Below are 26,928 nucleotides of genomic sequence, written 5' to 3'. Positions count from 1 at the left end.
TGGTGCAGATTGCTCGGTCATCAGGATAAAAAGGATTGAGCGATTGATTGAGGTTAAGCCTCATATTTTACATAAAATATTTATCGAAACTCTTATTAAATATAACATTAACCAAGTCATCAAGACAGCTTTAGTCAAATAGCCTTTCAAATATTTAAAAATGTTTGCCACTAAGAGTGAATTCCGAAAACCGTTACAATAATAGAAGAAAGAAAGGCGGGCACGTAGTGCAACTGTCGAAAATTCTTATGTGAAGAATGAATTAATAGCCTTCAGGAAATAGTCTTTAGTGAAGACTACAGTCTTTAGTTAAGCAGGCAGTACACACATGCAACCACAATTACCAAAGGTAGTTATGGTTCTCTTCGGCACATCATTACGCAAACATAGACAATGGAGCTGATTCGAGACTGTTAAAGCAATCTTTCAATACATTCAAGTAAGATTAGAAAATGCTGTTATAATAGATACAGTACATTCATGGGAATAGAAGGCACAAACAACAATAGCTTCCCTTGTTCAATGCGTGTTGCACCAGCGTCATTCTCCTTCCTACATGTGACAGACCATTCGGCGCATCGTTTCTTTCAAGTAATAGCTGTAAAGGGAATCTAACGAGCAACAGAGTATACTTAATAACCTCTAATCACTGTTCTTAAAGTCAAGGCTGTTTAGCACTTCTTCCTTTCACTACAAATGCCGGCCAACATAAATATCAGTACACATCCCACCAACTTACAGTTAATCACGTGTGCTAACCGGCATTCAGCAAACAGCAAGCAGAAATGTTGGCGCCCAAAGAAACACAATGTGGTGAAACGTTCCAATAAATAATTTTGGTGCCAGCTGGAATATTATGGTCTCTGTAGAAATACAATAGATATGTTAAGGTTGATCGTGTTTTGTTACATTCAGGTATCTTTAATTTTTCAACGTTGAATAGATTTTGGGGAGAGGGGAGTAAGTCCGGTCATTATTAAATAATAACCATTCAACTGATGAAACCGGTGTACACAAACATTATTACAGTCCGGTGACAACTATGAGTGTAGAGAAGCGAAGGAGTTTAGCAGTTTTCGAGGTAGTAAAAGGTCAGCTCATCCTAGAAGCCCTCTGCTTCCTGCATACCGATCTAAAGCGACGCAGGTGTTCTTTTTCTAGATCGTAAAACTAACCATAATCATGAAATATGGCACTACGAAATAACCCGTTCGTACCTCTCTCGGTAATGTTAATCCCTTTTGTGTGCTGCGACTAACGATTTCATAGAGAATCATCCTCAAATTGCGTGCGTATCTGATTTTCAAAATTATTAACATATAAGTCTCTCACTAAGCAGTCAACAATGTTTCTATCGTTTCGATACTCGTCAGTAAATGCAAGTCACACAAAGGGAGGATTTACAGTGTGTTTTAATACAGGAACACAATCTACCGGCCGGCCTTTGTGGCCGAGCGGTTCTAGGCGCTTCAGTCTGGAACCGCGTGATCGCTACGGTCGCAGGTTCGAATCCTGCCTCGGGCATGGATGTGTGTGATGTCCTTAGGTTAGTTAGGTTTAAGTAGTTCTAAGTTCTAGGGGACTGATGACCTCAGATATTAAGTCCCATAGTGCTCAGAGCCATTTGAACCAATCTGCCGGTGGACTCAAGTAAACTTACTGCCATCCAAAACGGGGCTCAGAAAACATGACAGTACCTTTAAACACGAAGAGTAAGCGCAGCCCAGGCCCACTACACACCCAACAGATACATACCCTTCCACAGAAGGGGCCCAGCAGGATTCAGACGTCCGATGTACTGGGAGCGGCGCTTAAATCCAGACAAATTTCAGTTTGAATTTCCCGCCATATCGTAATTCCGCTGGCGGTCGCGATTGGCGTTCTTGAAAGCCATAGGCATCTAGTAAACAGTCATGACCTGAAATGACAGTCATGAAATGATTCTTCGAATAGCCGAGATCAACTGTTTACGATATTCTGGCCAAATATAATGTTTCGGGGAAGTGTGGGGAACGTTCTGCTAACGCGTCGAGGAAACGCCATTCGAGGAAACGCGTGTGACGAACTGTGGCAGTGGTAGAAAAGGCTTAGGCGCTGATTTCTGAGCACCCGGGGCCATCGTTGAGGAATCTGGCGTCAGTAGTGAATGTCAGCAAGCGAACAATGCCTCGAATGGCAGAGGAGGACCTCATACGAGCCGTTTAGTTCAAAACTGGCTCTCGAATAACGTTGACATGTTTTCTGGTCAAAGAAGTTCTGCCGCCCCCCTCCCCCCCCCCCCCCCTAACAGCCGGGATCTGAACCCTTCGACTATTATGTTTGGAGTGTAGTCGAAAGAGTTATCAATAACGCGAGACATCCTAACGTCGCATCTATACGCACCGGTATGGAAGCAGCATTCGTGAATATGGAGAGCTATGTTATTACAGTGCTCGTGTGATGGCTTCAGGACAAGACCGGAAGCGGTCATTGCGGCTGAAGCAGGTTATTTCGACTAATATCATACGATTATAGTTGGTGGTGGCTTCAATTTACCCTCAATATGTTGGCGAAAATACACGTGTAATTCTGGAGGTACGCATAAAGCATCATCCGAAATTGTGCACAACGCATTCTCTGAAAATTATTTCGGTCAGTTAGTTCATAAGCCCACGCGAATAGTAAACAGTTGTGAAAACGCACTTGACCTCTTAGCGACAAATAATCGTGAGATAATAACAAGCATCAAAACGGATACAGGAATTAGTGAACACTGGGTTGTCATAACGAGACTGAATATTGTAACCCCCAAATCCTCCAAAAATAAACGAAAAATATACCTATTCAAAAAGCAGATAAAAATTCACTTAACGCCTTACTGAGAGACAATCTCCACTCCTCCCAAACTAATAGTATAAGTGTAGACGAGATGTGATTTGAATTCAGAGAAATAGTATCGGCAGCAGTCGAGAAATTTATACCAAATAAATTAACAAACGACGGAGCCGATCCTCTTTGGTACACACAACGGGTCAGAACGCTGATACAGAAACAACGAAACAAACAGGCCAAATTTAAACAGACGCAAAATCCCCAAGATTGGCGATCTTTTACAAAAGTTCGAAATTTAGCGCGGATTTCAATCCGAGATGCTTATAACAGTTTCGACAACGATACAGTCTCGAAAAATAGCAGAAAATCCAAAGAGATTCTGGTCGTATGTGAAGTACGTTATCGGCAAGAACCAATCAATGCCTTCTCTGCGCGATAGCAATAGAGATACTATGGAAGACAGTGCTCACAAAGGAGAGCTACTAAACGCAGCCTTCCGAAATGCCTTCACAAAAGAAGACGAAGGAAATATTTCAGAATTCGAATGAAGAACAGCTGCCAACATGAGTAACGTAGAAGTAAATATCCTCGGAGTAGTGAAGCAACTTAAATCACTTAGTAAAATCAAGTCTTCTGGTCCAGACTGTATACCAATTAGGTTCCTTTCAGAGTACGCTGATGGTTCAAATGGCTCTGAGCACTATGGGACTTAACATCTATGGTCATCAGTCCCCTAGAACTTAGAACGACTTAAGCCTAACTAACCTAAGGACGGCACACAACACCCAGTCATCACGAGGCAGAGAAAATCCCTGACCCCGCCAAGAATCGAACCCGGGAACCCGGGCGCGGGAAGCGAGAACGCTACCACACGACCACGAGCTGCGGACGGTAGTACGCTGATGCATTAGCTCCAAACTCAACGATCATATACTACCATTTTCTAGACGAAAGATCCGCACCCAATGACTGGACAGTTGCGCAGATCACACGAATATTCAAGAAAGGTAGTTGGAGTAACCAACTTAATTACAGGTCCATATCATTAACGTCGATATGCCGCAGGATTTTGGAATATACATTGTGTTCGAACATTGGGAATTACCTCGAAGAAAACGGTCTATTGACACACAGTCAACATGGGTGTAGAAAACATAGTTCTTGTGAAACACAACCAGCTCTTTATTCGCATGAATTGTTGAGTGCTATTGGTAAGGGATTTCAGATCGAATCCGTATTTTTGGATTTCCAGAAGGCTTTTGACACTGTGCCACACAAGCGGCTTGTAGTGAAATTGCGTGGTTATGGAATATCGTCTCAGTTATGTGACTGGATTTGTGATTTCCTGTCAGATAGGTCACAGTTCATAGTAACCGTGGTGATTCATATTACTGCTAAAAGGAATCCGTTAAACTTCGGTTGTACGATAAATCAGTCAAATCTAAAGGCCGTAAATTCAACTAAATACCTAGGAATTACAATTACGAACAACTTAAATTGGGAGGAACACATAAAAAATGTTGTGGCGGAAGGCTAACAAAAAACTGCGTCTTATTGGAAGGACACTTAGAAAATGTAACAGACCTACTAAGGAGACTGCCTACACTACGCTTGTCCGTCCTGTTTCAGAATACAGCTGCGCGGTGTGGGATCCGTATCAGATAGGACTGACGGAGTACATCGAAAAAGTTCAAAGAAGGGCAACATGTTTTGTATTAATGCAAAATATGGGAGAGGGTGTCTCTAAAATGATACAGGATTTAGGCTGGACATAATTAAAAGAAAGGCGTTTTCGTTGCGACGAAATCTTTTCACGAAATTCCAAACACCAACTTTCTGCTCCGAATGCGAAAATATTGTTTTGACACCGATCTACATAGGGAGAAACGATCACCACGATAAAACAAGGGAAATCAGAGCTCACACGGAAAGACATATGTGTTCGTTCTTTCCTCGCGCTATACGAGATTGGAATAATAGAGAACTGTGAAGGTGGTTCGACGAACCCTGTGACAGGCAATTAAGTGTGATTTCCACAGTATCCATGTAGATATAAATGTAGAATGTTACTTTTGAAGGATACCACTGATTATAAGAATTTCCATTTTCATTTGTATTTTGTTTCATAAAATTGCTTTAAAAAAAGTTCCATTTGTCCGGATTTAAGTGCCGAACCCTGTACAGTGTCTTAAGGACATACACCAGACCAGCTGCGGACGTCTGTTTACGAGGAAAGCCGTCACACCTGTTCGCTTCCTCCTGTTCCTTGCTGTCATTATCGACTTTCTTCCTCGTGCCCCACAGGTAAACACACTTTCTGGCGGCCATAACGTAAAACGCAAACGGTGGAAGTATTGCCAACTTAGGTCATACGTTGGAACAGTGCTAACTACAGCACAGCTGAAGAATACTCCCTACTTTTTTTTTTTTACAGTTTCTTATAGATATTACCTAACATACCCAAACAATACTATAATCTATATTCCCCACGTATTACGAAAATAGATATACGAGTATGTATGTGTGATTTATTTTGTGTGTGTATGAGTGTGTGTATGTATGTTCCACACCTCCTCCTAAACCACGGAACCAATTTCAACCAAACTTGGTACAGATGTTCCTTACTGTCAGACAACAATCGCTATGGGGGTGAGAACGCACCGGCCTTGCCAAAAGGGTGCTGGTGGGGATGATTAGGAGCGTAGCCTGCGACGTGTGAATTCTCAGAATCTGTTCATCAAGTATTTGAGAATGATAGCACTTAGCGACTTGGAACAAACTTTGCACATAATTTCAAATCTTTACCAGATTTTTTATCTTTGACAACCCCTGCAAAATGAAGACAGGAAAAAAGTTTATCTCTTGCCACTTTTTCGTTATTCATGCAGTAAACGTACCATATGAGGCATGACGACACTTTTTCGTTATTCATGCAGTAAACGTACCATATGAGGCATGACGTCATGATTTGTTACTGCTTTACTACTAACTGTTTCGCATCACAATTTTCAGACAGTATGCACATACAGCACTCCATGTAACAGCAAAATTATATTATTGTGTGACTCGTAGTTCAGGAGCATGACGTCATAAACAATGAGATGCGTGAAAACTGTCACATCGTGCATGACGTTTAAATTTATTACTTCGTTACTATTAAATCTATTTGCAATACATTTTGCTGACAGTATCCACGTACGTCTTTAAAAGTACCCAGATGATTATATCATTGTACGACACATGGTTCAAAATATATGAAGTCATAAAAAATGGTTCAAATGGCTCTGAGCACTATGCGACTTTAACTTATCAGGTCATCAGTCACCCAGAACTTAGAACTAATTAAACCTAACTAACCTAAGGACATCACACACATTCATGACGGAGGCAGGATTCGAACCTGCGACCGTAGCGGTCGCTCGGCTCCAGACTGTAGCGCCTAGAACCGCACGGCCACTCCGGCCGACTATGAAGTCATAAACGTTAAGCACAAGGCGAGACGCTGCGCGGTACAGGCGTGGACACACAACTTGAAAGAAATACCTGGGCGATGGAATGTTTCTCTCCTAGTGAATCAATAAAATAGCGGTAGATAGCACCGAAAAGTATAATTTTAGTACTGTAAACACTTTTGCCATCGTCAGTGTCCTGATGTAACATTTAGAAGAATTTTTGATCACACTATAAACCAGCGGCGGATTTCGGATTGCCTTATCGCTTATTAGTTATAGCTGGAGCATCTCTAACAACAGTCCAACAGGGGTCTGTCAAAATACCAGTAGGTCACTTCCCTGCATGACATACCCCTTCTCAGTGACTGCAGTAACTTATCACACGCAGCGTTCGTCAGGAAGAGTTGTTCAATATTCAGGGTAGAAGTCGAGGTCGGTACGAGGGAAGTGTTTTTCAGAGACATGTTACAACCAAGGTTTTCGTACCATGACAACAGTTCACCCCCAAGTTACTTATAATTATGTGCTCTTTTATTACCTAAGTAACTGAAGCAAACGTTATTAAATCTTTCCTAGGCAGCGGCCTTCTCTTGACTAACGTTTCCTCAAACTGCTTGCCTATGGAAAGGTCCGGAATCTACGGGTCAACGAAGATACTCTCTTTCACTTTTGATTTGTTCAGTCGTGGCAGCTTTTTCCTCGTTTGCGTATAGACCTCACTTTCTTGATTCATTTTCTTTATAAAATTTTTCATGAAAGATATAAAAATCAGTTTAGAAGAAAACATAACGATAAATTATTGTAACTACCATCTACAGTACTAACTGACTTAATATACTGAAGTAATATAATCTGAGCACTGAATAATGTTTGCAGCACATAGTGTGATGACCTCAACCCACAGGAAAAATAATTATCAAAATCTGAACTGTGAAGTCATCCAAAATTCTACTTGGGAAACCACACTCTTTGTTATATTTCTCAATTGGTCACGATCCCACTTTGTTTATGAACTGAAAACTCTAATATTCACGAGAAACTGCTCTGAAGTTAACCTGAACCGACAAAATTGTGTATATATTCTCCGAAACTTCAAAGGCATCTAAGACAATATCTGAAAGGAATTAGAAAAAGTGACAAAATTTCGTGAATCACACACAATACTGTTAATAATCGCATGAACACTGGGTGGTTTCACCATACATCTACCCACTTTTGAGTATAACCAGTGTCTCTTAATACTACGACTCGTAGCAATACAATATCAAAAACTTTTATTACTAGGTAAGCAGTCCCTACATGATTTGACAGCTGACATTTATAATTCCGGCTCACGTCAGGAAATGCACCAATACGGGAATAGCAGCTTTTACGTTATTGGTCAGAACGCTCGTTTTTACACTTTATGCACTGTTCGTGACGCTATCGTCCATAATTACACAGTTCGTCACATTCATATAGTCTTAGCCACAAATACACAGTTCATAGAATTGTTCTTGTGTGTCAAGCACACCGTAAACAATGTACACTCTGTTCTCGCATTTAAAACTTCGACAACGTCACTGAAAGTCATTTATATTGCACAGTTAATTAAAGTCTTCACTTTGACGGCTTGATAGAATGTGATATACAACAGTTCCACCACCCAAAACCAATACCAACAAAGTTCATTCGCATAAAAGCACACTTCGTGTCGGTCACAACAAAGTAATGTTAGCGGCACTTTCACAGTCCGGTTTATTTGCTCCTAAGGTTCGCTTGCGATGGAATTACATACCGCAGTGGTAAAGAATTAACAATCTGATATTTCGGTATAACTGTCCATTCAATTACGTATGATTTTCATAAAACACAGTACTATTTTGCCGCACTCACTTCAGAGACACCATCCACCATCCCTTCTACTACACAATAACCTTTCGACTATCGATATCACTATCGCTGTCCCATGTCTATAGATGTTATACCGTTATCGTAAATTACATAAATCTTTATAAATGTTATTGACTGCATTTTTCACAATTAATAATATTCCAAAAGAGAACTTTACAAACTTTACCATAGGTACAAAGCAAGAAACATACTTATCCATTGGCAAAAGAAATAATCACAATTACATCTCTACATTTAAAAACCACAGTAGAATGTTACATAATCACAATTAGAAATGCCCATATGAACAAAAGAAATAGAATAGAAATCTAAAGAAAATCATAAAAAAAAATTATATGCGTAATTAGCAATGCCTTCACAATAGTTTCATTTTTTTACGTATGTAGCAGTTATACGTGCATTGACAATAAATTTCTTCTAGTTTCCTTTGTAAAACGAATGCTTCAGCTAAGTTCCGTTTTTCTTTGTTATATTCGTTGTTAGCATTATGAAACCAATAAAAATTATGTATTTCATGCAATTTGAATTTTCACTGTAATGCGGTGCTACCTAAATCCTTTTATCTCTAGACTTCGCATCATGATGTCACGAATATTATATGAGCTTGCATCATGTGCGTTGCCATATCTTTTAATGCAGCTGAATTTCTCAATTACAGCTGAAGTGATTCTGTCCGCGAGGATGTGGCGGAAGCTCCGTCGGTGGTTTTCGTGCTGTGTGAGGGGAGAGGAGGAAGAGGAGAGGAGTGTCCAGGAGGAGGAGAAGGAGGAGGAGGAGGCGTGCCGTCCAGTTCCTGTGGGGGACAGTGTGCAGGTGAGGGTCGCCGTAGTTCGTCACTCTAGAGGCGTTAAAACAAAGTTGTGCTTCGAAGCAGCCACATTGTGTTTAGCATGTCCACAGCATTATACGGTATCGTGATTTACTGTTACTGCTTCTGGACAGTAGCAAGATTACTTAGCGAAACATAGTTTTAAACACTGTATGGTGGAATTCCAATTTTTATGCCACTACTCATGGACGTAGCCCTCTGTATTCATGTTTACAATAACAGGAATGAAATGTCATTCGAGTTTCGAGAACCGTTCTGTACTTTTGTAAGGGACGGTCAGATGGAAACTAGGGGGATGGAATAAAAATAAGTAAACTCTTTATTATTTCGAAAGTAATCACTGCACCTGTTAATACAATTATACCACAGTTAGAAAAGCCAGCTCGTACTTTCATGGATTACCAGTTGATAAAAAAGAATACAATTATACAGCTTTATATTGTAAAGGTCATAGTGCAATATTTCACAAAAGTATTCTTGAAGCTGTGCTAAAAGTTTGATCAAGTTTGTCAACAGAGAGTAGTTTCTCAGGATTTGTTTACAAAGAAGTGGATCTGACAGGGTAATCTGTTAGGAGATTTCGCATATGTCTAATCGAACAAAAACATAATTGAGGTTACATTTCCTCAAGTCGATATTGTCTAGTTTCACTGAAGCTTGATAACTTTTATTGTGCCTTTAAACGTATTCGTCTTAAATCAGAAAGTATAGTTAGATTTTGGCTACCATGCAGCTTATCAGTCGTTTTGTTTACAGGATAGTCCCATCTACCTTGGCGATTTCTGCGGGCTCTACGGTGGGGTGCTCGTGAGGCTGACGTTGAAGTCTTCTGGGGTGAGTAGCATCAGCTCTGTAGACTTCGGTCGTAGCATAAGGTCGTAGGCTGTGGCTATACGTCCACTTGTTACCTTCCGTTCATAACCGACTACAGGCGTTTAGCCATTAATTACATTGCTTCTCAGGTATTTTTAACAGTTAAGGCTGCCATTATGATCAGATGACACTGAGATTTTCTCACGTTTCTGAGTCCGTATCCCGACAAGTAATACACTTTGTGGCAGAATGGACTATGTACAGAGATGGAAAGAGCTGTTTACTGCTTGCTAAGAGCGATAGGCAGTTGACTTACACACTTCTTCGTGTAGTGTCAGAAGGGTAGTACACGTAGCCGCGATGTTAAACATCGGTGTATCTTAATTCAATACATGTGGCTGAAAAGCTACAAGTATATGCTAACGGACCAAGACAGTGCGACCATAGCCCACCACGGGACTGAATGCGACGCGGTAAAGAAAGCGTGTGAACGGAGCAGCGGCGAATGGGAAGCAAAGACGTTTTTCGTCGCGGCGAGATCTATTTACGAAATTTCAGTCACCAACTTTCTCTTCCGAATGCGAAAATATTTTGTTGAGCCCAACCTACATAGGTAGGAATGATCATAAAAATAAAATAAGAGAAATCAGAGCTCGAACAGAAAGGTTTAGGTGTTCGTTTTTCCCGCGCGCTGTTCGGGAGTGGAATGGTAGAGAGATAGTACAGCACTTAAATGTGAATTGCAGAGTAATCATGTAGATGTAGATGTAGATGACGCGACCCCGCTAAGCGTTGACCCTGTCGTGCAGGACACGTCGGCCCCAGCCCTCGCTGCCTACTACTCCGACAGCCGTTGGGAGTTGCCGCAGCGGAGGCGGAAGCGCCGTGAGGAGCTCCGCCGCCGCTCGCCGACGCCCAGCAGTTCGACCTGCAGCAGTGAGGAGAGGCGGCGCATGTCGCGGAGGCGGAGCCGCCGCTGCCGCCCCTGCGACCGCAACGCAGCCGCCGCGCGCCAGCCGGGCCGCGTTAGCTTGCGATGTAACTACAGGCTGTGTCCGCGCAGCCAGCGCTGTCAATAAACCGCTCTGTCTGAGCCGCATGTGTACTCAGCTGTTGTTATTGTAGTCTCACTTAAGGGTAATAGACGCGCACCAATCACCCGACCGATCATCTTCGTGTGTAACTTTCACACGACCCGACCGACTTTACTCAGCCATTACAATGACAAACTTTTGTGGGTCGGTTGGAACGAGAGCGCTACACACGGCACCGTTATTTTTGTGAAAGGGGAAAGGAAGGGGGGGGGGCGAGTGAAGTCGTTGCCGGGTCGCCTGTCGAGTGGTCGTACGCAACAGACCAACTTACAAGGATAGCTGGTCGGTCGGTTGGACAAAACCGCCTGAAAACATCCAGTTTGTTGGTCAGTCGGTCGGTTGGTACGCGTTTATGGCCAAAAACATTCTCAGAGTTATGAATTCATTGATAAAATCATTGAGCCAACTTCGATACCGCGCGTCAGCTCTGAGCTGTGACGTAGTGGTGTTATGTGGGTTAAGTCATACATGTGTGGAGCGCTGTTCCTCTCTAGGGTGCTATTAGTGTGAGTTAATGCTGCACTTGCAGTTTGTTCTCTGTGTCACGTGGCCTTACTCGCACACCAAGGAACAACCGTAAGTTGGTTTAATGAACAGATTTTTGTAAACCCTAGTCGCCAGTTATCGAAAGACCTTCTCGCTACTCCTGTGGAGGTCGAGTTGCCACTGTTACGGTAGGCCGTGTTTGTGAGTTTGTGTAACGGCTTCTCGTGCAGTAAACCGCTAAGACAATTTCTTCGTGCCACTACATAACAGTTATGTCCCAGGATAAGGTAACAGTATATGAGAACCAAGGTTCTACAACACCCCAACAAGTTAGTAACAAATGCGTTAAAGGTTTACTCTCTTTGTGACTAGTTGAATTTCGGAGTCGTGAACACTACATGTAGTACAACACAAAAAGGCTCTCATTGGCTAAGTGCAAGTAATCGTTGGTAGACATCACAGTACATAGCAAATGCAATTTACAACAACTGTCTGTTCACTTCAAAGAGTTCACTAACGACGTTCTGTATCTAAGTCAACTCTGGCCAGTGATCTACAATCAAGTGCGAGAGCTGCTCTTCTATCTGTCGAGTAGACTTCTGTTGGCGGATTGTACTCGGCCGGCAATTGGCCGAGTTGAAATCGATGGCTTCATCCCCAGCGCCGCCCGTGGCGCTGGTGGACCTCGCGCAAGTGGCGAGTCTGTATAGCGCTGACACCATCTCGCATCTTTGCGCGTGTGGTGCTTTCGTCCATGCTCTTTCGTGTTCAGAAGATACATCACAGATAACGTGAGAAGTGCACAACTTTTCAACCACTTTTCGCACACAGCAATAGTTCAAATGGTTCAAATGACTCTGAGCACTATGTGACTTAACATCTATGGTCATCAGTCCCCTAGAACTTAGAACTACTTAAACCTAACTAACCTAAGGACAGCACACAACACCCAGCCATCACGAGGCAGAGAAAATCCCTGACCCCGGCGGGAATCGAACCCGGGAATCCGGGCGTGGGAAGCGAGAACGCTACTGCACGACCACGAGATGCGGGCACAGCAGTAGTGATACCTCATGTACTACAATGCTAAGGCCAAACACTGCAGTTTCAATTTCTCTCATTCCATTCAAACAGATGAGTGAAAAATATGAACCACTCACACTTCAAGTCTTTTCGGTTAAGGTGACCAAACAAAACGTACCTCAAAAATGAAAACCACTGACACTTGAGGGATGTTATGTAGTTATTTTGAGATAATTTCCGGAGGAGGTAGGCCACCAACATGATACAACAGGAAAACTGAAAAATGCCACTGTTTTTGCAAAAACATCTCGTAAATGCCTATCACAAAACAAAAGAAAAACGAAAAACAGTGAGAGATGATATAATGTTGGACCTTGATAGTAACACACTCAGTTGGAAACACATTGCTGTCATTAAAATTGCAACACGAGGAAGAATAGCTAATAACGAAATGTTACTTCTTGTATGTATATGTAGTATAGTGGTATTACACATCAAGATTGTAACGTAATGGGAGAGAGAAAATTTTTGTAAGTCACTACAGCTCAGCACTGCTCCAGCATATGGAACAATCGACACAAGCCAACCACTAGGTGTAAACATTTCTACACGGTTAGGCAGTTACCAAGATTGTAAAACCAACACTTCTGCATGTGAATGTAAGCTCAAAGGAAAAGAGTAAGACTAGTGCATACCATCCTGCCTCCATCACCCTCGTAACATTAAGCAAGAAGCACTAGGTAGGACGCAACAACACTTGAGAGGATTCTGATGAAGCACTTAAGATACTGAACAAACTGATGAATCAATGTAGCAAAACTGAAGACATCTGATGACTTGTAATGAGGATACCTATTAGGTCATTATAAATGAGTTGGTACTGCAAAGGAACTCCTCAGCGCCAGAAATACTCCACTACACTAGCCAACATGCAGTCAACCTTAAAATACATGGTGTTCATGCCATTTGCACTTAATTCTCTGTTTATTATATTGTTGTAACTGCGACTGGAACGGTCGCGGCGTTGACGTGACGGAAAGCGCGTCGGGACCCATGGAGCGACCTATGAACAACAACACAAACGTGAGAAGATGGACACGACCAACGAAGGACCTTATGAACAACAAGATCGAAACAACAGAGTCACAATCACATCAGAGACAATCACATCCACTCGTACACAGAAGAAGAAAGTAAATACACTGTCGAAGGCGAGGCGATATGTCCAGAGACGTACACAAGATTAGACTGGCTGACTGAGCGAGAGGCAGGTGCTTAAATACATCATCGGGGTCGCCGCTACTGGTCGCTGGGACCACATGTTCCACTCTGGCGCCCTCACTTTAAATGTGGGCCAGAAGGCGCACGCCGCCACAGCTTATGGCGCGATGGTGCAGAGACTTCTAGGGGTCTTCAACATCCATGCCGTCTGGCGCGTATTCAAATTCCATGGTATACGGTACCAGATCCCTCCACCCTGAATCTTGCACGTAGTGGAGGAAACGCCCCAGGTGGTGCCGAGGTGGGCGGCAGTGGGAAGAAGAGCTGGGGGAGGAACGGACGCCTGAGTTATCCATGACGGCTGACCCGGAGTCCAGGATGGGAGAGGGAGCTGCTGATCCACCCAGTGGTGGGTAGGGGTGGTGGCAGGCCCGGGGGAGACGGTAACTGGGGGCAGGGGCGGCGACTCGAGGACCACGTCCGTACCCAAAGGAGGTAGGGAAGGAGGCGGCAGCGTGAGTCCCATGGGGGCATACAGGCAGAGCTGATTATGTGCTCCAACTCTTTTGATGTCTGCTACGACATCACATGCCACCCATATGACCGTGGCAGGCTTCCAACCCGCCTTGTAGCCGTATTTGCGGGCCCACACGGCCGTGCTGGGGGCATAACACTGCGAAGACCGGGAGTGGAGGCGGGAGGGGTTTGGCATCAGCGAATGGAGCAGATTCGGTGGCTGTCGCCCATGAAGGAGCTCCGGCGGACTTCGTCCGTCGATTGGCATAGTGTAATAGGTGCTCAAAAATAGCATGAGGGATGATGTGGTTGGAGATGAGTCGACCACCTTTGCCAACTGTTCTTTAAACATGTGGGCAAGCCTCTCCACAGCGCCATTGGATGAAGGGTGGTAAGGGGGGCTACGGATACGTTTGATACCATTGGCCTGACAGAAGTAATGGAAGGAGGATGCAGTGAATTGGGGGCAATTGTCAGAGACCAACGTATGTGGCAGGCCTTCAATGGCGAGAACCTGGGCCAGGGCCATGAGTGTAGCCTCCATGGTGGCGGATGCCATGTGGACGACATATGGGTATTTGGAGTATGCATCAACGATAAGTAACCACAAGGACCGCAAAAACGGGCCCGAAAATCGATATGCATGATATCCTAGGGCCAGTCAGGCACACGCAAGGGCGCAAACGACTGAGGGGGGCTTGCCTAGTGATGCACACACACACTGCACCCACAGACCAGGCGGTCAATATCGTCATCAATGCCGGGCCAATACACGAGCCAGTGAGCTAAAACTTTCAAACGTGACATACCCCAGTGCCCGTGGTCTAAGATCAAAGTGTAGTGGTGTAAGAAACTGAGCACCCGAAGCAGCAAATCCGGAGGGATGACAACCCGATGGGCATCCGATTAGACTCTGTGGCCAACAGAAGGATATCATCGACCATGGCGAGCCTTTGTGATAGGTGGCGCCAGGGGCTGAAATCAGACTGCACCCAACGAGTAACATAGAAGGGCCACCAATGGACCATGTAGTGGATAACCTGCCACAAGATAGGGTTGCGGTGGGGAGCTGCTTCAATGTGAGCAGCCATGAGAGGCAGACCGTCCAGTGCATCCTGGTGGGGAGAATCAATGTGAAAGCAGAGGACCTCCTGTTGGTCAAAGGCAGGATTGGGGCATGCTGGGAGACGTGACAAAGCGTCCGCATTAGCATGGTGGTCAATGGGCTTATACCAGATGGTGTAAGCGAAATTTCGTAAAAACAACGCCCAGCGCTGGAGACGTTAAGCCGTCTGCTCTGGAAGGTGAGAGTGGGGTCTGAAAAGCGTAACCAAGGGTTTATGGTCCATCAGGAGGGCGAACTGTGCCCCAAAAATGTAGGTGTGAAATTTTTTGACGGCGAAGTCGCCAGGGCCTCCTTTTCAATCTAGGAGTAGATCCATTGTGCTGGGGTCAACGTCTTAGAGGCATAAGCGATGGGCTGTCGGAGCCATCAGCATCCCGGTTGGCGAGGATGGTCCCAATGCCATATGCTAACGCATCAGCCACCACAACCAAGGGGCGGTCCAGAGAGAAGAGAGTAAGGCAAGGGGCGGACTTCAGCATCACCTTTAATTGGAGAAAAGCCTGGTCACAGGCAGGAGTCCAACCAAAAGGTATCCCTTTGCGATGGAAGTGATTGAGGGGTTGAGCAATGGAGGCAGCCTGGGGCAAGAACTTTAAGTAGTAAGTAACCCTGCCCAAAAACAACTGGAGTTCAGATAAGTCCTTGGGACGAGGAAGGGTCTCAATGGCCGCAACATTACGACCAGAAGGGCTAATGCCATCTTTGCTAAGCCAGTGCTCTAAGTATTCCACTTCCGGTTGAAAAACACAACACTTCTTCAGCCGACAGGGTAAACCCACGCCGGCAGGGGTGGCCGAGCGATTCTAGGCGCTGCAGTCTGGAACCGCGCGACTGCTACGGTCGCAGGTTCGAACCCTGCCTCGGGCATGGATGTATGTGATGTCCTTAGATTAGTTAGGTTTAAGTAGTTGTAAGTTCTAGGGGACTGATGACCTCAGCAGTTAAGGCCCATGGTGTTCAGAGCCATTTGAACCTTTTTTTCGTAAATCCACTGATTTGCAGAACCTGAAATAAGGCGCTGAAATTTTTCAAATGTTCCTGGCGGGAATGCCCTGTGACCTAGATGTCATCCAGATAATTCATGCAGGTGGAGACAGGCTGTGTAAGCTGTTCCAGGAACTGCTGGAAAATAGTCGGCGCCGAAGAGCCACCAAAGGGAAGGCGCTTGTACTTGTACAATCCAAAAGGTGTGTTGCTAACCATGATCTGAGATTCGGCATCCAGGGGTAACTGGTTGTATGCCTCAGCCAGGTCGATCTTCGAAAAATACTCTCCCTTGACAAGTTTGGCGAGAAAGTCTTCCTGTCGGGGAATGGGGTAAGTGTCGATGACGGACTGGGCATTGACAGTAGCGCCGAAGTCTCCACACAGCCGAAGGGTCCCATTGGGATTCTGTATGACCACCAATGGTGTCGCCCAGGCACTGTAAGTCACACGCTCCAGAACGCCAGCAGATGGAGCCGATCAAGTTCCTGCTTCACCGCCGTCCATAAGGCCACTGGAAGGGGCTAGGCCCAGAAAAAGCGAGACTGCACATCTGGCCAAAGGGTGATGTGCACCTGAAAACCGTAAGCACATCCGAGATCCGTTGCAAACAACAACGCAAAAGCGGAGCACAAATCGTCCAAGTCCTGGAAAGAAACAGCCGTGAAAATGACCTTAACTTCGTCGTAAATTGAAAAGCCAAACAGTTGAAACGCATCCAGGCCGAAAATATTCGAAGCTGACTGCTGGTCGACGACAAAGACGGTAAGGAGCCAGGGAACACCCTTGTACATCGCCTGGGCGATGAACTGTCTATGAAGGGGAATGGAACTGTCTGTGTAGGCGACCAAACGGCGAGGGGGAGGTGACAACTCAGGAGAGCCAAGCCGGGTATATGGCGCTATATTAATCAGGGAGACGGTGACCCCAGTGTCGATCTGAAAACTGACATACTCAGTGAAAAGTATGTGACTTGAAAAGCCTTGAAATGTGGATTCAGTCTTTCTAAGTCCGTCTTCCAGTCTTCTGCAGTGTCATTAAATGGTGGGAACGACAGTGGACGTGGGATCGCATCGGACACCCGAGGACTCCGAAGCTATTGTGGTAACGCGCTCCGGGCATCAACGTTGTCCGTTAGCAATTGCAGTGACTGCTGTAACATGTCTAACTGGAGCTGCTGCTGCTATATGAGCTGCTGCTGTTGATCCAGCAGACAGACCAACTTCACCTCCATGCCAATAACGACCACCATTTACCTCATCGCAAAAATGTTGTAACTGCGAATGGAACGGTCGCGGGGCTGACGTGACGGAAAGCGCGCGGCAGGACCCACGCACGGAGTGGCCTGTGAACAACAACATAAACGGGAGAGGACGGACACGACCAACAAAGGACTTTACGAACAACAAGAAGATCGAAACAACAGAGTCACAAGAAAAACTGGACAACCACATCCACTTGTACACAGAACAAGAAAGTAAATACGCTATCTAAGGTGAGGAGATATGTCCAGAGACGTATGCAAAATTAGACAGGCTGGTTGAGCTTCTTCTTTATTGAGTTTCGATTCCCCCTGAAGGGGGCGGGCTGGCAGCAGCTTAGTATGCCGCTCTTCAGCCTACAGAATTTGTTGTGAAAAGATGAAAATAATAAATATTAAAAACAGGCGATAAAATCGGAGACTCAAATGGTAACATGGAAGATGATCGTGGAACTTAAAACATAGAACAAAGGGTTGATAATGCTAATAAATTACAAATGGAGGACACAGGGAAAATAATAGACCAAGCCACAGGAAAAAAACACAGTGATAGTCTGGTTACGGTTCGCAGGAGATATAAAATTTACACCCAGCGACAGCATGGTTTCTGTTCACAGCACTTTGGAAAGACAAACAACACTGAACAGTCACTTGAACACTGCACTAAAAAATTGGTACTAATATGATATACCACAGCCGAGGGCAGATGGGGGGGGGGGACCTGGACAGATGACGGGAAAGGAAAGGGGGGGAAGGAGAGGAAATAATGAAGTGGGGCAGGGGGGAAGGAGCCGAGGGAGGACGAGGACCCATAAGAGGGGGGCAGGTGCTGGACAAACAGGACAGGGAGTGGGGAAAATGAGAAGATGGGTATACAAAAGGACTCGGGGGGTGGGGGGGGGAGGCAGAGAGAGGTGAGGTGGGGAGAAAACAGGATGGAAGGGGGAAAGAGGGAGCCCAGGGAAAGGACAGGAAAGCAGAGGGGTTGAGGATCAGGGTTGATAGGAGGGATAAATGGAGGGAGAGAGGGCACCGCCTAGGAGGGGGAGTTGACGGAAGCCACCTTGGGAAGGGAGATGAAGGGTGTAGAGATGGTGGGTAGGGGGTACACAAAAGTAAAGGCATGGCAGAGGGTGGAGATTGGAGAGGAGAGGAGCAACCAGGGGGTGAGGGGGATCAAGGCGGCAGGAGGTGTAGTGTATGCGGATATGTTTGAGGAATAGGAGCAGATTGGGAAAGGAATGAGGTAGTAGAGGATCCGCGTGGGGGACGGGAGGTGTATACGGAAGGCGAGGTGGAGTGCATGGCGCTTGAGGATCTGGAGGGACTTATAGAATTTGGGGTGGGGGGGGGGCGGCGGATATCCAGGCAGGACTGGCATAACAGAGGATGGGACTGATTAAGGTGTGGAGGATGGTAGAGGGGTGCAATTCCCTTGTCCAGCCAGAGAGGAGATTGAGGAGTCAGTTGTGGGCTTTGGATAGGATGGAATGGAGATGAGGGATCCAGGTGAGGTGACGGTCAATGTTGAGGCCAAGGTTACACCATGTGGCAAAAAGGTCAAAGTGATTCTGAAGAAGGCGTTGCGATAGTTGGAGGGTAGGAGCGAGGGCAATGAATGCGGAGTCATCGGCATACAGCAGGAGGTGTACTGGAGGGGGGGTTGGTTGAGCGAGAGGCAGGCGCTTAAATACATTATCGGGGGCGCCGCTATTGGCTTCTGGGACCACGTGTTGCACTGTGGCGCCCACACACAAAATGTGGGCCAGGATGCACGTACCGCCAGGGGTTACAGCGCGATGTTGCAGAGACGTTCAGGCCATCTGGCGCGGATTCGAATTCCGCGGCGCGTGGTACCAGATATATTGTAACATCTTCTATAAGATTCTTCCAGTATTTGTCATATTCTTGGTGCCTGATGTGATGACCACCAATCTGTAACCATGGATGAACATGAACCAGCATCCAGTACTGACGCCACTAATGGGTAGTCCACATGTATGTGAACACTGTACCAGTTTAGGGCACCAATTTCTCTTAATCTTGAGCATCATTTGGGTCACACAGCCTACCAGTCGGCAGGCCAGGTCAGCATTCGACACAACATCATAGCATCTTACATCACAGTCCATCTAATAGGACAACATGGCCGGTGACCCAAGGGGGAAAAACTGTTCTTGACAGAATGTGAGCCAAACACACATGTGTCACAGTGATGGCTTCATTTGTAGCAGACCAGTCCACATGAAGCGCCTTGCAAACCAGTGGGTGGGTAACCCACCATACTCCTAGTCACTGGCTGGGCTCAGGTCCTCTGGATATGGCAGAGTCCACTCCAGCTTACGAAGCCACCAGGCACTGCAGAAGGCATAGGGACAAGATGTATTTGGGGAAATGAAACGAGTCAACAACAGAAGACAGGTTTCTCAGCTTCCATCCTGACGAAACTTTAGGGGTTTACACCCCGGGAGTGGGTGATCTCTACATTCAGAAGAACATATGATAAAATTTGTATATGACTAGCGAAGTGTGCACGGCGTGAAATTTATTTCAAGGAGCTACCGCCTCTGGCTGCAATAAAGGCGCAGAATCGGTTGGGCAAGAAGTCAAACTGAGTCTTTATGCGCTTGGGGACTGGGTGTTGTATCGTCTACATCAGAGTTCTATCATCACTGACATGTAACTCACCGTAATGGTGCCAAATAACAATAAACAAACTTGGTGACCAAACAACCTCAGATGAAGTTTCCCAGTTAATAATGCCATACGATCATTTAATTCTCATTTCAAAGGCAATGCAGGTAAGTCACTCCATGCTGCTTCAAATCTGGGCCAAGAAGTTCATCAAACGAAGTGACCGGCGTCCAGTGGTCTGCCAGTCTCGCGAGAACCAATGAGCAGATGTTATCAGTGGCTGAGGGATTTGAAGAACATGCTGACAATAGCTACATATGAAGTCTGTACGTATCGAGAGAGGCCAGGACAGCACAGGCAACATGCTATCTGGCGTTATTTTGTTGAAAGGTAACATCATGGAGATCTTGAAGATAGCTGCTGTTCATATTACAGCATATGTGAACCTGAAGAAATAGGAATGTCTACCAAATGACAACCTATACCATCGTGCTATGTGCAGGACCGGTATGACGACGACAAATGCGCTCACACAGAGATACGTCCATTTTGAATCTGTACACAGAAGCAGCAGTCATTTGAAAAGAAGACTTACCGCCTCTCCTGTGTCAAGTGTCGAGTACAGCACTGTCAGTGCACCTACCCCAGCTGTGGGTTCAAGGGTCGCTGCAGTACTGGTCACCGTGCTCGGTATGTCTGACACGGCAGCACCCACACAGTAACTGATTGGCCAAGGTGATAGTTAACTAGCATTTATTTCCATTAGACACTAAAACACAAAACACAAAGAAACCTGTTCAGCAGTGATTTAGTATGTCAACTACACTTCACCACAAATTAATGATTGGCTCAAATGGCTCTGAGCACTATGGGACTTAACATCTGTGGTCATCAGTCCCCTAGAACTTAGAACTACTTAAACCTAACTAACCTAAGGACATCACACACATCCATGCCCGAGGCAGGATTCGAATCTGCGACCGGAGCGGTCACGCGGTTCCAGACTGAAGCGCCTAGAACCGCACGGCCACAACGGCCGGCCAAATTAATGATTGTCCATGAAATTGTTTTAATGTATGTAAGTTCCACAGGTGGAATCACGATGATGGTAGTCACTGAACTAGTTTATAAGAGGGTAATGAGTGTTACGCCCAATTAGCAAGGGGCCACTGTCAGGAAGTGCGACGAAGTCTATTCGGTAATTTAGTGACGGCAGCTACTGAGCACAGTTGCGAGTATAAGTTCCACACGAGAATACAAATCTCGGAGCAAGTCAGAGGAGACTAAGCTTCCTGGGCGGCAGTTGGTTGGTCGTGGTGGCTGTGGTGCACCATATTTCAAATAACACTCTTCCCAGAGCCTCGTGGTGTAGATCCTGGTGGCCGCTATGCTTCGAAATTGCTTGCAGTGGCTCAGCCAACTAAACTGGCAGAGAGGAATTGGGCGCCCTTTTATATACACGGCCGGTGGTGCGATATCTGTTCGATGCTTGGATGGCACATGATTAGAGGAAACAAAGTAGTGCCTCCGATTTTGACGCTGTTGTAAGCGATGTGTACGCTGCTGGACTCGAGGCTGGCGCCTCTTATGGTAGAGCTAGCGTCACGTGTTTCTGTGGTGCCGGTTGCAGTCCCACTTTAAAACAGACAAGCGTATTTTGGACATACTCCAACTTTTTATGGTTGATACGCCGTACCTACCGTACTTTTGCCACCTCGTTCCAGCAAGAGAATGTCTCACCCAGAGCGGGAGCGTCGGCAACTTGCAAGCTACGGCTGTAAGGCAGGTAACAGTGGTCGAAGGCGAAGGCCTTCATTACGGCAGTGCTGACTGCTTGTTGCTCCAGGCATAGTTCCCCTGTCCTTATCGGTACCTGTCTTGCTGCAAACGAGGTATGTTACGTGACTGAACTACGCTGCTGTACAGCCGAGCGCGGCGCTGTGGCTGTCCTCGAGTGGTTGATTCTACATTGGTTTGTCACTCGTGGGATACCACCCAACGGGAGGAACAGTATATCATGCAACGATAATCTCCAGCCTCGACAGGGCACCGTCCTGGCAGTGTCGAGGTCCACCACGTGCCGGCAGACGTTTCTCCTTCTCACACCACGTCTCACGTTCGCCTCCGTAGCTGCGAGGCAGTGTGGCTGGATGCCAAACGAAGACACCCATATTCGATTACTGGCCAGGTCGGGGAATTTCTCCGCTCGGGGAATGGGTGTTCTGTTGTCTCATCATCGTTTCATCATCACTGACGCGCAGTTCGCCTAAATTGCTTCACCTAAAAGGAATTTCTCCCAGCGGTGAGCTGCCAAACGACTCAGAGAGAGAGAGAGAGAGAGTGAGAGAGATAGAGCGAAAGAGAGAGAGAGAGAGAGAGAGCAGGTACATCATATTCTCACGAATAAACAACATACAATTTTACCGACAAGTACAAGAAATACAAGGGGTAGCTTTCTTAGTCCAGCCGTTGCCAATTTATTTATGGAGTTCTTCGAACAGCAGTCGCTGCAGACGTCCAGTAAAAGAGTGGTACTGCTATGTGGACGATACCCTTGTAGTATTGACTCTCGGTGAAGAAGAGCTACGTGTCTTACTGAAGCATCTCAGTTGTATTTACCAAAAAGATACAGTTTACGATGGAGAACGAGAGCAATAACAAACTTATTTTTGTGGATGTATCTGTATTCAAATGGGTGGACGGGACTCTGGGCCATGAGGTATGCAGAAAGGACACACGCACTGATCGATACCTCCACAAGAAATCAAACCATCAGGCTAAACGAAAAAGGGGTGTCATTAAAACCTAGATGGACAGAGCGAAAAATTTGGGAGCCGCTTTCTTTGCAGGATGAATTAACTCAATTACCATCAGCCTTAAAGAAAAATGAATATGATAGTAAGAAGTCTGATCCAGCACTTAGTGAAAGAAGAGAGGCCGCCGGAAGTACTGAGCAATAACGGCCTCCGTCTGCAAAGGTTTCCCCCGTTCATTAAAAAAATTACGTATCGCATTGTGGAAGGTTTCGTCACATATGAGGTTGAAACGATCTTTAGACCAACCAAGAAATTAATGAATGTTTAAGAGCTGCAAAAGGCGAATGGCACCCTCCAGCGACATCCAGGTTATGTGAAATTCTGTGCAGTTGCAGACATGTGTATATTGGTACAATGAAAAGAAATGTCAACGTCCGATAGCCGAACAAAAAAGGAACTGTCGTCTGGGAAATACCGAAGTATCGTGCGGTAGCAGAACATGTTTCGAGATAAGAACCACGAAATAAAATTCAGCGAGACATGAGTTTTAGGAAGGACACTGCATCATCTTTCGTTTGACGCGGTGTGCCACATATTCCTTTGAGTATTGCTACGTCCTCAATTATTTATATGTATTCCAATATCTGTCTTCCGCTACAGATTATAAAATAAATAAAAATAAAATATATAGGATATAGGATAAAATATTAGTTATTCATTATGTATGATGGTGATTGGTTGTAATTGATATTTGCTTATCTGGAACGTGGACGTTTAATTATTCGGTATCAGACGCTTGACAATGGCTATTTGGAAAAGGCAATGTTACTCGTAGTTGACCGTGAAATAAAACTGAAATAATCGGACTTCGTAATTAAATCGTTTCCAAAGACTGCTGCGGTAGGTACGGACTCATAATCTAATCTCAATATTACAATGATTTGCCACCCATGCCAATACGCCATACAGAGGTGATTGTCTACTAAACATAAAAAAGTTACACAGTTAGTTAAATCAGATATATTCAATGAAATAGCCTACAGTTCATAATCCTACTTACTTTTATAAATATAAATTCATTACAGAATCGAGTGCCTAGTGTGGTTGCAACTCGCAGTATTCTTCTATAACATGAAAATATGGCGGTGTGCCAGACAATAAAATAAAATACGTGCTTCTCGCACCACTTCTACCTGAGCTCTCCCTTCTCTTAATCAAACATAAGAGTAACGTAATTATTCTTTTGTCTTTATCAGCGACACAGCGCTGCAGTTGTGTGCCATAGGCTTCATTTATTAGTCACTGATTATTTATTTAATTAATATTTCGCGTTTCCGCGGAAACTCACGCTCGGCATGCAAATGTGCCTTTATATTGCCCCCTGAATTGCGAGGCGAAAGGACACACCTGCAGGCGAGCAATTCACCTAAAGGCACAAGAAAATCTAAGTTATCTACAACTATTCACATGACTTACATTACACACATTATACACATTATATACAAAATTTGAATGACGCGGGTGCGCCGTAAAAGTTCTTATGTTGGCAGATAGAGTGCGCGCATGCGCAGAAGCGTCTGTGTGACTCCGGCAGTGCCGTTATATCATACAGTTAGATCACGTGGCACAGTATTGCAGTTCATATTGTTCGTGTGCGCGCGTATCTTAGTCGTTGCACAAAGAAAATATTCAACCAAGATTACATATGAAGACTACATTCTATGACAGGTAACTTAGTTTTAAATTTACAATATTTGTTATATCACAATACAACTCAGATTGTTGAATGTTCTTAGTTACATAGTATTGTTTTGAAATACTTCAAAGAAAAATGTCCGTATGTTTCAGGTGCGTCGACCTATACACATCATGTCGTTATTACAGTTCATATTCATCTGCTGCACAATAATTTTTTTTTTTTTACAGGTTAGTATCATCGTTGTATAACAACGTGATTAAAACATAAGCGTGTCCATTTCCATTTCCATTATAGTCGTTGTGATGCAGTTCGTTGTGACAAAAAAGCATTGTTTATTACAGATCTGACGTGACCCGTTAGTAATTGGTCCACGTGCAGTTGGTTTTTTACATTCCGTGGAAGCTTGGTTGCAGAACCTCAGACGGCACATAGCTGGCGTCGATCCTTGGACAGTCCAGGTAAGAGTGTCCGTCACATTTCGAGAACATTTCATTCCCTGAAGTTCCAGCCAAAATTCTTCCACCCGTCGTGTTGTTTTCTGGACAGGCACTTTGTGTCCGTTTAATCCAGTTAACATCTTGAAGTTAGGTACTGTAGTATTGTCACTAGACGATGCACGAATTATGCACTTCACATTTTCAGTTTTTTTGCTGAATATAGCTCACCTAAATGTTCGTAGTTATTAATCAAAGAAATGGTTCATCGCGTTTACATAGGTACGATGCATAATGAATGTCATTAACAGTTTCTTTCACATAGGTTTCTGCGTAGTTGCAGAGTTAGTAATGTTCATTAATGTCCGTGAACAATGGTTCACTATGCAATGTCTTTTTGGCACTCGTTTTGTTCAAATTTTTTACATAGTGACAGTTACATTATACATCATTGAAAGAGAGAAAAAAAAATATAAGTAATCATACATACACACGTCACATATTCTCTTAGCATAAACATAATACAGTTGCACATAAACATGTTTACAGCATTATTACATAGCTATGGGTTATTACATTGTGTCACATTTGATTACATGAATTGCAGATATTTACATCCTCTTTATCAGTTTTGCTGGGATTTTATCGATGTTTATTTTGTGATGTCATCTGAAATTAAGATAGGTTAGACACAACATTCATTACATCAGTAGGCAAGACCAGGCATTTTCACTACTCAATAAATATTCAAAATAGTAAGAGAGAGAATGTTTGATTCCTCGCGTTTTGTGCGTGTGTGTATAGTGTCCGTGTGGCCTTGACTACTGATAGATGCTTTTCGTGTTGAGAGATGTGCGTCTAATCTATTTCTCAAAGTAAAAGATCGCTTCACAGATGACGTCTGTCGGTTCGTCAGGTGTCATACCAAGTCAGTGATACCCACAGTCACAAATGTTCCGTGAAAAATTAATATATCATTCACTGCTACGTAAAAATAAATTTTATTTTAATATTCCGTCTTCCAAGTGGTGGCGCGCGCTGTAAGAAGAATTCTTCTGCCTTCAGCTGCGTCACTGGAACCGCTGAAATGAAAATTTCTATACTACTTACTATCTGTGTTGCAGCAACAGAGTTTTTGGAGTTGCTTAGCAATGTTTTGATGGATATGACTTTGACATTATTCCGCATGAAATGCTCTAAGATCTCGGTGTGCGTATAGCCCAATAATTTTGTTAGTTCTACGATATTGTAACAAATACGCACCAGGATGCGGTATGTTAACAATTATATAAGGTCCTTCATATAGCAGACGCCACTTAGCGTTGCGTCGTTTGAGTGCTACAGATTTATGATGAGTACGAAGTAGTACAAGCATTCCTACCTCGAATTTTCGTTTTCTTTTTATTATGTTTCTGTGATGTTTGTTTCGTATCTGTGCGTGATGTGTCAGCGTAGTCAAAACTTCTTTTATTTTCTGTTCAGGTGTGATTTCCTTGTCTGACAACCTAGGTAATGGTTCTATCCACTGATCGTTCTGTTTGCAATTGAACATGATCTCGTTAGGTGTGTAATTTGTATCGTAAATATTTAAGTTATTGTGTACGTCTTCGAAAAGACTTAGGTAGGACACCCAATTAGTATGTTTTGATGAAATATAGGTCCTCATGAATCGGTTTAATTCTCGGAAAAGTCTCTCAGTCGCGTTACATTGTGGACTAAACTTTGAAATAAATATACTTTTAATGTTGTTGTCCTTCAAGAAATTTCTCCATTTGTACCCAGAGTAGTATGCTGCATTATCTGACAGAATTGCTTTTGGTTTTCCCACGTGCGTCAGGTAATCACTTGAGAATCTTCGTATTATAGCACTTGCAGTGGCGGATTTTAAAGCATAAA

Source organism: Schistocerca nitens, chromosome 7 (genome assembly GCF_023898315.1).
Source record: "Schistocerca nitens isolate TAMUIC-IGC-003100 chromosome 7, iqSchNite1.1, whole genome shotgun sequence".
NCBI lineage: Eukaryota > Metazoa > Arthropoda > Insecta > Orthoptera > Acrididae > Schistocerca > Schistocerca nitens.
The sequence above is the reverse complement of the archived record's forward strand: the minus strand, read 5'-3'. Positions refer to the sequence as shown.